Source organism: Lynx rufus, unplaced genomic scaffold, assembly GCF_022079265.1.
Source record: "Lynx rufus isolate CCGP_SWC_20201006 ecotype Redwood Valley unplaced genomic scaffold, mLynRuf1.p SCAF_3, whole genome shotgun sequence".
NCBI classification, from domain to species: domain Eukaryota; kingdom Metazoa; phylum Chordata; class Mammalia; order Carnivora; family Felidae; genus Lynx; species Lynx rufus.
In genome coordinates this window covers 34656794-34669698 of record NW_025814845.1, presented here as the reverse complement: position 1 = coordinate 34669698, position 12905 = coordinate 34656794, and the positions used below count along the sequence as shown (strand labels likewise).

General features: G+C 37.6%; 1 pseudogene; it reads right to left on the bottom strand.

Annotated features, from left to right (window-relative positions):
• Positions 1–2213: 2213 nt before the first annotated feature.
• Positions 2214–3444, bottom strand: LOC124519915 (adenosylhomocysteinase-like; annotated as a pseudogene).
• Positions 3445–12905: the final 9461 nt, after the last annotated feature.

Below are 12905 nucleotides of genomic sequence, written 5' to 3'. Positions count from 1 at the left end.
GAATCTGAAGCAGGCCCCAGGCTCTTAGCTGTCAGCACAGAGGCTGATGCGGGGCTGAACTCACAGACCTCTGAGTTCATGACCTGAGCTGAAGTCTGACCAGGTGCCCTGTAGGTTCATTGTTTTAACAAAAGGAACACTCTGCTAGGGAATGTTGATATTCCACTCTGCTGTGGATGTGTGGGGGCTGGAGTATATGGGAACTCTCTGTACCTTCCTCTCAGTTTTGCTGTGAATTGAAAACTGCTCTAAAAAAATAAAGTCTTAATAAAAATTAATTCCTAAAAAACTGAAGGACTAACTGATGTCTCTGGCATCAATTATAATAAAGCTACAATAGCCAAATCAGCATAGTATTGGTTTCAATATAGACAAGAGTTCAATAGAAAAGAATAGAGTACAGAAAAGAGGCAAAGACAATTCTGTGGGGAAAGGCAAATGGCATGTATTTATTTGTTAAAAAAGAAGAATTATTTCAATCTATAGCTCACAACATGTACAAAAGATAACACTCAATAGATGACACATATCTGCATTTTAAAAATAATTATTATTTCAATCTACAGCTAATACCATATACAAAAATTAAATTTAATAGAACATAGGTCTAACAGGAAAAACTAAAACGATAACACTTCCATAAGAAAACATAAGAGAAAATATTTCTGATACTGGATTATACAAACATTTTCCATATAGAAAAAAAATAATAATAAATTGGTCATCATCAGAATGAATAACTTCTTGTCTTTGAAAGATACTAACAGAATAAAGACCAAAGACTAGAAGAAATTATTCGAAAATGACATAGTTGATAAAAGATTTATATCCAGAAAATGTAAAGAATCTTCAAACCTCAGTAATAAGTAAACATACAACAAAAATTTTTAAACTGGGAAAAATATTTGAATTAGACAAAAAGATATATGGATGGACACGTAGAAATAGGCACACAAAAAACTGCCCACAACATTAGTCATAAAGTATATGCAAATTAAAACCTCAATGAGATATCATTCAAACCATTCAGATGTCTAATATTTTAAAATAATAGCCATACTAAGTTTTGTTAGTAATATGGAGCAACCAGAACGTTTATATGCTTCTAGTAGAAATGGGAAATGATCAACAAATCTAGAAAAGTTTGGCAATTTGTTTTTTTCCTTTCTTTTGGCACCAAAATTTTTATTTACTTACCTTCCTGCCCTATTTTATTTTATTTTATTTTATTTTATTTTATTTTATTTTATTTTATTTTATTTTTAGAGAGAGATGGAGAGAGCACAAGCAGGGGAGAGGGACAGAGGGAGAGAGAGAAAGAATCTCAAGCAGACTCCACACTCAGCACAGAGCCTGACATGGGGCTTGATCCTACAACCCTGGGATCGTGACCTGAGCCATAATCAAGAGTCGGACACTCAACCAACTGAGCCACCCATTCAGCCTCTTCCAGCTCTCTTTTAACATTATAAACATTATAAACCAAATGAATCTTTTCAATTCAGGGTAGTAATAGGAACCATCATGTTACAAATGGTAGCAGATCTATGCCTGCTTTTATGATTCTCTGGACCCTCTCAAACTCTGGCTGTCACTTCCCTTGTCCTTTTTTGGTTGTCCTTTAATAGTATATTCTAACCCTTGGAACATAGGGAAAGTACTAACCTCATTGTTCTGAGAAATATCTTAAACAAGAAAATGTTCAGCACTAAGCCAAGCTCTCAGAAGCATTCAAACTCCCAATAACTCCTCCCTGCCTTTGATTATAGTTCATGCTCATCTGCCATGTGCTGAAGAAACAGTGAATCAGTAAACTAAGAACATAGGTATAAAGTCCATAGACCAAGGGAGGGTGTAGATGGTAAATTGCATGGGCTTTATGACCACCACTGCTGACCTCCAATCTAAGTAAGGACTGACTGAGTGAGCAATTTCAAAACCCTTGAGCTCATGTTTCCCTGTGGGTGTCTCCTGTGTATCCATACCATGACCAGGGTTTGAGGAGTGGCTTCTCAATTCCTTCTGCTACACATGGAACAGTATGAGGGATGCAGCAGAGGCTAAAGACTGAGTGACTAGCCTGGGAGTGGGGTAGGGGGGACAACAGGGGACATTAGCAAACCTGCCTCAAAGTCGGTGCCAATTGCTCTTGGAGAAGAGAGGTGGGACCTTAGCAAGGCCAGCAGCTAAAACACAAACAACAGGCCTGGTTTTCAGTGGCGGTAATGATCAAGCTTAGAGGGGCCCTAATAGGACATGGCCAGGTACTGGACCTGCTTCTCACTCAGTTTGGTCAGCTTCCCATTCAGCTTACCCACTGGGCTTCAGCCATTGCTTCATGTAGCTTCTTGGGCAGGAAGTGGACCTTGACAGAGTACTTGTCTGGGTGGGGCCACAGCTCTATCTGCACCAATACCTGGTTAGTGAATGAGTTGCTCATCACAAAACTGGGATGGCCCATTGCATAGCACAGGTTGACCAGCTGGCCCTTGGCCAAAAGGCTGATACAGAGCCCATTGTTCAGCCAGTAGCGGTCCACTTGGGGTTTGATGTTCACTTTCTCCACAGTGTTTTCATTCAGCCACCTGACGTCAATCTCTACATCAAAGTGTCTAATGTCAGACATGATGGAATCATCTTTCATCTGCTCAAAGTGTCAGCTGAGGATGATGTCAATACATCCCTTGGTGATGACAAATGTTTCCCTCCTGACAGGCCTCATCCATAGTGGTCACCTCAAAACTCTCCATGGCAGCCTGAAGTGCATTAATGGATCAATCTCCATGATGATGACACAGGCCCAGAAATATCTCATGGCCTGGGCACAGCCTTTGCCCACATCGCCATAGCCAACTACCACTGCCACCTTGCCTGCAGTCATCATGTCTATAGTCTGCTTGAAGCTGTTATGAGAGACTCCTGGCAGCCATATAGGTTGTCAAATTTGTTCTTGGTGACAGAGTCATTGACATTGATTGCAGGCACCTTCCAGATCCCATTGGCTGTCATCTTGTATTGATTGTGGACCCCCTTGTGGTCTCTTCAGAAATGCCTTGGATGCCTGACAGGAGCTGTGGATGTGAATAAGGTTGGTGAGGTCACTTCTGTCATCCAGAATCATGTTGAGAGAAAGTACATCCTTGAAGTATAGCATCTGCTCAATGCACCAGAGGTACTCCTCGTCTGTGTCACCGTTCCCGGAGTACACTGGGATGCCAGGTTAGAACAGCAGTCACTGCATGGTAACTGGGTAGAGAAGATGTTGCAGCTAAGCGACTGCACCTCAGCACCTAGAGCTACAAGGGTCTCAATGAGGACCGCTATCTCCATGGTCATGTGTAAGCAGGCAGTGATGCGGGCACCCTTCAGTGGTTTGAAGACTGAGTACATCTCCTGCATGCACATCAGGCCCAACATCTCATTCCTCATGATGTCCAGGGCCTTGCGTCCCCTAGGAAGCCAGATTGATGTAGCAACTTTGTAGATAAATTTCTCCAACACGCTGGTGGCACATGGAATGATGAACATGGGCAAAGGGGAAAGGCACAGAGTAGACAATACTGGGCGAGGCAAGTTTGACAATTTCTTAAAAATGCGTATCTAAACCTATCATATGAACCAGCCATTCCTTATTAACCCAAGAAAATGAGGTCATATATCCACACAAAGAATTGTGCACATGAACACTTTGTTCATAATCATGATCAAAAGCTGGAAGCAACAAAAATGGCCATCCACAGATGAATGGATGAACAAACTGCAATCCACACACTGCAATACTACACAGCAATGAAACCAAATGAACTATTAATACATGTGATAAAATAGATAAGTCTCAAAATAATTACGTTGAATGAAAGAAACCATACAAGAAAGAATGCATACTAGAATTGTATAAAGTTCTTGGAAGTATAAACTAGAATACAGTGAGAGAAATATCAGTAGGTGCCTGGGGCTGGGGAGCAGGCTGGAAATAAATAAGAGGAGGGATGATAAAAGAGAAGACTTTGGGGGATAGACAATATGTTCATTATCTTGACTGTGTGATGGTGTCACAGTATATACACATTTTGAAACTTAACATATTTGTAAACTTTATAGTTTATTATATTTCAATTATTCTTCAATAGGGCTGTAAAAGAAAGGGAGAAATGTATAGCATACAGCAGGAAAATTCATTAAGATAAAAAATGGAGATTTTAAAAATATGGGATAATTACTTACCTGAAATTTTCAGTATTTTTATTCCAAATGAGACTAAAAACTCCATTAAGTGAGTGTTGTTACATCATAGTTATTTCATATATAAGTAGTATAGAGCACCATGTGTGGCACACGGTAGTTACTTAATAAATATGGGTAAACTGAGTATGTTTACCATTTAATTTACAGAATAAAGAACACTGTGGAAGGAAGCATATTTAAAACTGACTAGCTGGTGATTGTTTAAACACCATCATTAAGCTGTCTCATTTCTAGGTCCTTAGAATAAATAAACAACATCTCTCTCTGTGCGTTATTGGTTTAAAGAACTTCAAATTTAAGGAATATGATGTGCACTGGGGTGCCTGGGTGGCTCAGTCGGTTAAGCGTCTGACTTCAGCTTGGGTCATGGTCTCACAGTTTGTGAGTTCAAGCCCCTCATTGGGCTCTGTGCTAACAGCTCGGAGGCTGGAGCCTGCTTCGGATTCTCTCTCTCTCTCTCTCTCTCTCTCTCTCTCTCTCTCTCTCTCTCTGCCCTTCCCCCACTTGCACTCTCTCTCTCAAAAATAAATAAATCTTAAAAAATAAAAAAAGGGAATATGATGTGCACTAACCTGCAAATTATTTTTCCATTTTGTAGAAAGAAGAAAGTGATTAAAAATTAAGAATTAACTTATTGGAGTCAATCCCTTTAAACATCTTAAATCACATTCATTCTTTTATTCTACTCCACTTCCCAACCCTGCCACGGAAGAGATAAAAAAGTCAAACCTTTTCTTCCCACCTACAATACAGTAGCTATACCAAAAGACCTAAGCAGCAAGGGCTCCAAGCAAAACTTTAACTCCTATCAAAAACATCTATTTGTTCTGCCAATATTCATTGGATAAATCTCAAATTATACCAATTCAATTGAGATGCAGCTATTTTTAGATGTAAGTATACTTATTTTATATTGCCTCAATTTCCCACATAAGTTAGGGAAAAGGTAAAATAAAGCAGACCTGCATTTTTCAAATTCATTGTAAATTCCCCATACTCCAATTTACAGTAGGGCAGACTGGAGACATAATTCTTCACAAAATGTTTTCATTGTAAAAAGCATATACGTCTATCATGCTTATGGATCCAAAACATGCCTTTATTAACTTTTCAGAAGCTATGTTTGATGTACAAACAGAATATTGCATTTGAAGCAGTCACACCTTCTCTTTAGATATAATGGATATTTCAACTTTAAGGAAAAAAAAGTCCCTTCCTTCAATTAGGCAAATATATTTAATTGAAGAGACAGAAAATTATGACAACATTTTTGCAAGTGTAGTTTCTGAAGTAAGATTTTCTTTTCTTCCAGAATTAACCTTATTGAGCTGTTTCCCTGTCTTGCCTTTCAACTGAAACTGTATGTCTTCAAGGAATATATTGGTCATGGGTTAAAAAAGAACTGTCAAGTTGGCTTTTTACACATGATGAAATGGAATATTGCAAATCCCTTAAATCATTTCCCAAATCAGAAGAACAGATGGTGCCTCAGAGCAGAGCCCCAGCCTGCCATTTCCCTGGGATTTCAACCAGTGCTTAACTGTGTGAGACAGTAAGTGCCTCATTCTGCTGGTCTGGAGTAGTTTGCTGGGGCTCAGAGAGAACACCACCAACAGTGTCTGGAACAGAGTAGGAAGCTGTGCCCAGAAGATCCATGTTTTTAAGAGTACAGGTTTCAGTGGAGTTTTTTGTTTATTTATCCCTCTTAACTCTGAAGATAACAATGTAGTAAAGAGGACAGCAGATTAGGAATTGGGGGCTTAAGCTCCATGTATGGTCTACCCCATTAATTAGGAATGTGACCTTTCCAGTGGCTTCTTGCCAAACACCTATTCCAAACACATTTGCCTATTATTAGGGCCTTTTCTATGTTTGTCAAATAAAACAAGAAAAAGCCTTTTCTTCAAAAATAAATAAATAAATAAATAAATAAAACAAGAGGTAAATTAGCAAACTGCATTTCTTTCTTTTCCTCAGCCAACATTTTAATCATGTTTGTTGTTTACGTTTTCTAGTGATTATCAAAGCAAGCAGAGTGAAGTTTGAAAATTGATAATTGGTTGTATATATTTTCATTTAGCATGGCTTGAGAGATCTACAGTCTGGAGTCTGGCTCCAGCATCTTGCACACTACAATGTCTGTCTCTCTCTCTCTCTCTCTCTCTCTCTCTCTCTCTCTCTCTCTCTTCAGACTCTTAGTAAGTGAAACTCCTTTTGTCTGAACATCTCTTCTCTCCCCAAGGCTGGCTCTCCAGGACCCATCAGATCTCAAACATTCCCTCACTGTGGGCTTTCCAGAAAATTGTACCTAAAGTTGACTTTCCATCCTTCTCTCTTATGGACCTTATTCTGCCACTTTATAACACTAGTTACAGGAAATTTTTATTTCTATTTTTTTCCCATTAGACTGTAAGCTCCATCAAAGAAGAAAACACACTGATAAGTGTTACAGACTAAATGTTTATATCACACCCCTCCCCCAAATTCATATGTTGAAGCTCTAATCCCCAATATGATGGTAACTGGAGGTGGAGCCTATGGAAGGTAATGAGGGTGGGCCCCCATGAGGGGAATAGTCTCCTTATAAGAAGGGAAAGAAAGGCCAAAGATCACTCTCTCAGCCATGTGAGGACACAATAAAAGGTGGTCATCTGCAAGCCAGAAAGTGAACCACCAGAAGACAGGGAACCTGGGTTCTTATCCTACATGTAATGCTGGGTAAAGGTCTATTGGGGAAGAAAATTGCAGTTTCCTCAAGCACTAGATTAGACAGTTTAAGAAGATGACTTCTAAGTTTTTTCCAGATTCATAAATCTAAAAGAAAGTAGGAAACAATGCAACAGCAATTATCAGATTAAAGAGAATGACCTCTTCATAACAATCATATATATTTAGGCATACATATAATATAGATAGGTTGAGACACAAATATATAGAAAGGTATACAGATATAGATAGGTATAGATATAGATATTTCTCTAATTACCACATCAGGGTACTCTAGATATAGCCATGTCCAGAAAACAGAAAAATGAAGAAAAAGAATTTAGTCTTCTACAGGAAGAGAGGGGACATTTAAATAATTAAAAATAATATAACTTATAGATATTTATATTTATAGATATAAATATCTATTATATCATCTATGGGTATTATTGATTTTTGTTGCCTTCAAAGAAAAATAATCTTTAAGACATAGCCACTTTTGCTAATGATGCTATCATTGCTTAAAACCTTTTTGGAAAAGTCTCCCTTGGACTTGCTTTAACAATCAGCTTAACAACAATGCAAATAAATCACAGTCATTACTTATATTTTTGGCTGCAAATTTTATTGCTTAAAGTGGTCATCTAACTTATTTACCTAATGGCTTTTAAATTATTCCTGAAGTTAAATTTACCCTGAAATAAAAATATGCTATAAATGAAGCTATTCATTCAGCCAACCAGTCATATTTCATTCCATAAACTTACATAGAAAATCTTTTAAAAATATTATGCCACTAGGACTGAAAATTACTTCAAAATAGAAATTGCTTTGTGGTAAACTGTCATAGATTTTTGTTATGTTTGTTGAACCTGGGCCTCCTCTCTTTCCCTCATGTCTCATACTCAATGCATTAGGAAGCCTCTTAGCTTTAATATTGAATATATCCTGAATATGAATCATCTTGCCATTTCTTTCCCAGCATCTTAGACCAATCTTCCATCACGTATTGTCTGTACAACTGCAATAGCCTCTTAGCTGATCATAGATTTGATAGATACTAAAATTAAGATTTAAGCACTGTATCTGGTCTGTATTCTTTTTTAAATTTTTTAAAATTTATTTTTAAAAGAGACAGAGAGAGAGAGAGAGAACAAGTGGGAGAGAGGCACAGAGAGAGGGAGACATAGACTCCGAAGCAGGCTCCAGGCTCTGAGCTGTCAGCACAGAGCCAGACCAGAGACTCAAACTCATGAGCTGTGAGATTTTGACATGAGCCAAAGTCAGATGCTTAACCCACTGAACACCCAGGAACCCCTGCTCTGTATTCTTTAAAAATGTCAAAATCAGGGCATCTGGCTGGCTCAGTCAGTTAAGCCCAGCTTTGTCTCAGAGCCAGGAGCCTACTTCAGATTCTGTGTCTCCCTCTCTCTCTGCCCTTCCCCTGCTCTCTCTCTCTCTCTCTCAAAAATAGATTTAAAAAAATGTCAAAGTCATTGTATTAGTCATCTCAGACTGCCATAACAAAATACCATACACTGAATGGCTTAAGCAGCAGAAATGTATTTTCCTACAGTTCTGGAGTCTAGAAGTCCATGATAGAAGTGTCTGCTGGGCTGGTTTCTAGTGAGAGTTTTCTGCCTGGCTTGCAGATGGCTACCACCACTCTGTGTCTTCACACGGCCTTTCCTCTGTAGGTATGCAGAACAAAATAGAGAAAACTCTCTGGTCTCTCTTCTTAAGAACACAAATCCTACTGGATCACAGCCCTACCCTTTGACTTCACTTAACCCTAATTACTTCCTTAGAGGATCCATCTCCAAATACAGCCACACTGGGGATTAGAGCTTCAAGGTATGAATTTTGGAAGAACACAAACATTCAGTCCATAACAGTCAAAAAAGAGAAGAAGAAGAAGAAGAAGAAGAAGAAGAAGAAGAAGAAGAAGAAGGAGAAGGAGAAGGAGAAGGAGAAGGAGAAGGAGAAGAAGAAGAACCATCCTGTATTAAAAGAGATTAAGAGACATGGCAACTAAAGGTAACACATCATCCTAGATGGGATATTATTGGAACAATTGGCAAAACTCAAATAAGGCCTAAAGAGTAAATATTAGTACTGAATCAATGTTAATTTCCTGGTTTTGACAACTGCACTGTGGTTATAAAAGAGAATATACTGTTTTAGGATAAATAAATATGGAAGTATGGAAATAAATAAATATGGAAGTATGTAGTTGCGAAAAGGCATCATGCATACAATTTACAAATGGTTCTAAAATACAAACATACACGGGGTGTCCAGGTGGTTCAGTCTGTTGAGCCTCTAACTTGGGCTCAGCTCAGGGCATGATCTCATGGTTTGTGAGTTCAAGCCCCGCATGAGGCTTGCTGGCTTGCTGCTGTCATCACGGGGCCCTTGCGATCCTCTGTTCTCCTCTCTCTCTCTTAGCCCCTCTCCCACTAGCACTCATTCTCAAAAATAAATAAACATTTTGAAAATAATAATAATAAAATAAAATACAAACACACATAAACAATAAAATAAAATAGACACACAGAAAGAACACAAAGCAAAGAAATGTTAACATTTGAGAAATCTGGGTGAAGGTATGTGAAATATTTTGTATAATTTTTGCAATTTTTCTTTAATTCTGAAATTATTTCAAAATACAAAGTTTGCAAAAAAATGTAATTCCATAGGTCTTCTTTAGTTAGAGAAACCTACTTGATTTTTCACAGCAGGAATGTTAAGTTGCTACAGATAAAGAAGGCATTTGCTAGTGTGGGGGTGAATACAGAAAACTAGCTCAGCTGGGTTTGTAGAGTTTTTACTTTTGGAACTGTTCTAATAACAAAATTTCAACAGAGGAAATTATAAAGACCTAATTGGCTTTGTTACATTCTTCATGAATCAGGAAGCATTCCAACTAGCAAGTAGATGGGCACTCTGAGGTGTACAAAAATGGAAGGTTTTTATAGTTAAGAGGGTGGGTGAAGAAACTTACTAGCAAAAGAAAAGCATTATTTCAGGCAAGACTTTCCCTTAGAGGAAAAAGCAAAGTGTCTCATCAACCAGGTTACCTCATCTTCCTTGGGGGGACGGAGAGGGCCCCTGTGGCAGACTCTTTGGAGCTGATTGAAAAATTCCTGACTGTCCAGTTAAGATTACATTTCTGGGGGAGGCAAAAACTGCATTAGCAGGTATCAAGCCCAAGTTTGAGAACTCAGTCTAAGTGACACCATTCTGGGTCTTCTCTTTAACACAACATACTCCATATGGAACACATACATATTTTAAAAAAACCTTTTAATGGTTATGTTCAATAAATGGTAGGTCATTGATGTTATAACTATAAAAAGTATAATACAGCCCCTGAGAACAAGGTAAACAGTAGAATGATTTGAAATAAAGGAATAATTATACATTTTATTTCTGTGGTCCTCCACCACAGGCAAATTATGTACCCCAAGAGACATTCAACAATGTCTAGAGATATTTTTGTTTGTCATAACCTTGGGGTGGGGAGGGATGCTACTTCCATATAGTAGATAGAGGCCAGGGATGCTGCTAAGCATCCTAGAATGCACTGGGCAGCCACTCCCAACTAATATTTATCTGACCCAACTGTCTACAGTGCCAGGTTGAAAAACCCTGCTTACTCAAGGATCACTAACTGGTTTCTTTTAAATCTGCCCTAGTAAATTTGCAACAAAATCTTGTGTACTATGCCTCTAGATATATAAGCCTTGGAATTGCTGCCATAATCCACCATTTCTACTCAATACTGAAAAAAAGAAATTGTCTTTATTATGTTGTTTGTCAGACCGATGAATTTAGTTTAGCTTTTAATGTAAATTGTAGCATTCAATGGATCATTTACACCACTAGTTTGAATTCATGACTTAGTCTTGGGTCAACTTAAGCACAAGTCATTATCTTTCCCTGATGATTCAAAGCTCTAAGGGAGAAGCGACCATAATGTTTATTTTCTTTTATAAAAACAAGCGTCACATATGGATACAAGATTTAGAAATAAGTTTTTTAAATGAGTTTTTTCTTTCCCCACTCTGTTTTTCCTCCCATTATTCTAATCCACTAGAATGCCCTTATCCATCCACCTATACTCTTCTCAAGATCTTGCTCATTATTCAATTGAATCTTAAATGTCACCTCTTCCAAGAAGCTTCTGGAATTATCCCAATTTGAATTAATGTCTCCCTTATTAATGTACCAAAAGCACAGGTATGGAAAATTCTATTATGACACATCGCATAGAATTATTTTGGATGTTAATTTTTCCCCCTACAATGTTAAAAATCCCAGAGGAAAGGGACAATGTCATTCATTTTCCTATTCTACATGTCACCTAGCATAGTGTCTCAAACACTGTATGTTCTTGGTTAATATTTTTTTATTAATTATTTTGAACACTGATGACATTGACGATATTCAAAGCAGCATGTCAGTAAACGATACACATTTGGAAAATCCGTAGGACAAACAAAAAGGTAAACTTGATAATAGAAATGGGCAAGTGATATGAATAAGAAATCAGAAGAAATACAAATGGTTAAAAAACATTTCCAGCTTCAATGGTAATTTATTACAATTAAAGCAATAATCATAACAAAACTCCTCTTATTCTATGCCAGGAACCACACTAAGCCCTTAACACATGTGAACTCAGGGCACCTGGGTGGCTCAGTTGGTTAAGTGGCCGACTCTGGATTTTGGCTCAGGTCATGATCTCATGACTTTTGAGATGGAGCCCCGCATTGGGCTCTGCTCTGACAGCATGGAGTCTGCTTGGGATTCTTTCTCTCCCTCTCTCTCTGTCCCTTCCCTGCTCGCATGTGAGCACACACATGTGCTCTCTCTCTCTCCAAATGAACAAATAAACTTTTTTAAAAAAACATACAGACTCATATAATCCTCACAACTTTATGCAGCATACATATATGATCCTCCTTTTACAGGGAAGGGAACTGTGACACAGAAGTTGTGCCCCAAGTCTTGTGGAAGTAACAAAGCTGGTATGCAAACCTAGTTAGTCTTGCTCCAAAGCTCAAACACTTAACCAGATTATGCCATTCTGTCTACAAATTTGATAAATATCTATTCAATTATAATATATATATAAGAAAACCTAAATACATGTTTTTATATTAGATAAAATTGTTAGATGTTAAATGCCAGGAGAAAGAATCAGATAAAAGTCATAGAAAAACCTTTAAAGCCCAAGCACCTTGTTTTTCATATGTTGTAGTGGAATAGGGATCAATTTTGATTGAATTAATTCAATCAAATTAATCTCACTTAGAATCTTTATGTCTTATAGTGCCTCTGACAATCTGATTTAGACTGTGAATATCTACATCCAGGCATACTGAGAAAGAAAGTAACAGGAAAGAGAAAGATAACTCTCAACCAAAAAATACAAACAAACATTTAAAAAAAGAAAAATTCCTTATTCAGTTTAAGTTTGTGTTTGTGTGAAAGGTTAAAATGAATCAGCCAACTCAACTGCTTTTGGGACTTGGCGAATTCTTAGGTATACACCATACACATAAAGACCAGTTGTCACATTAACCACGACATTCACTCTCTCTGGGATAGTTTGATATATTTAAAGGTTGAGTAATAACTTTGGACTTGAGCATATAGTAATGTTTCACACATAAAAATGTTCCCTATATTTCTGGGGGGGGGGTTGATTTGTCTTGTTTTTAATTGTGAAGTACAATTGCTATTTTTACTTCAAAACCATAAAGCAAATCATAACCAATACAATTGACATTAGATTTTTCTCTTCCCTTTAGAAAACTTTGTCCATCCTAGATACATTGATTGTTATCTGCTTTGTCTGACCCTTTACTTAAGAGTCATTATCTCACATTTAGTTCTCCTACACAGTGTGCAAAAGAAAGTACTAAATAAAAAGGTTAATGTATATA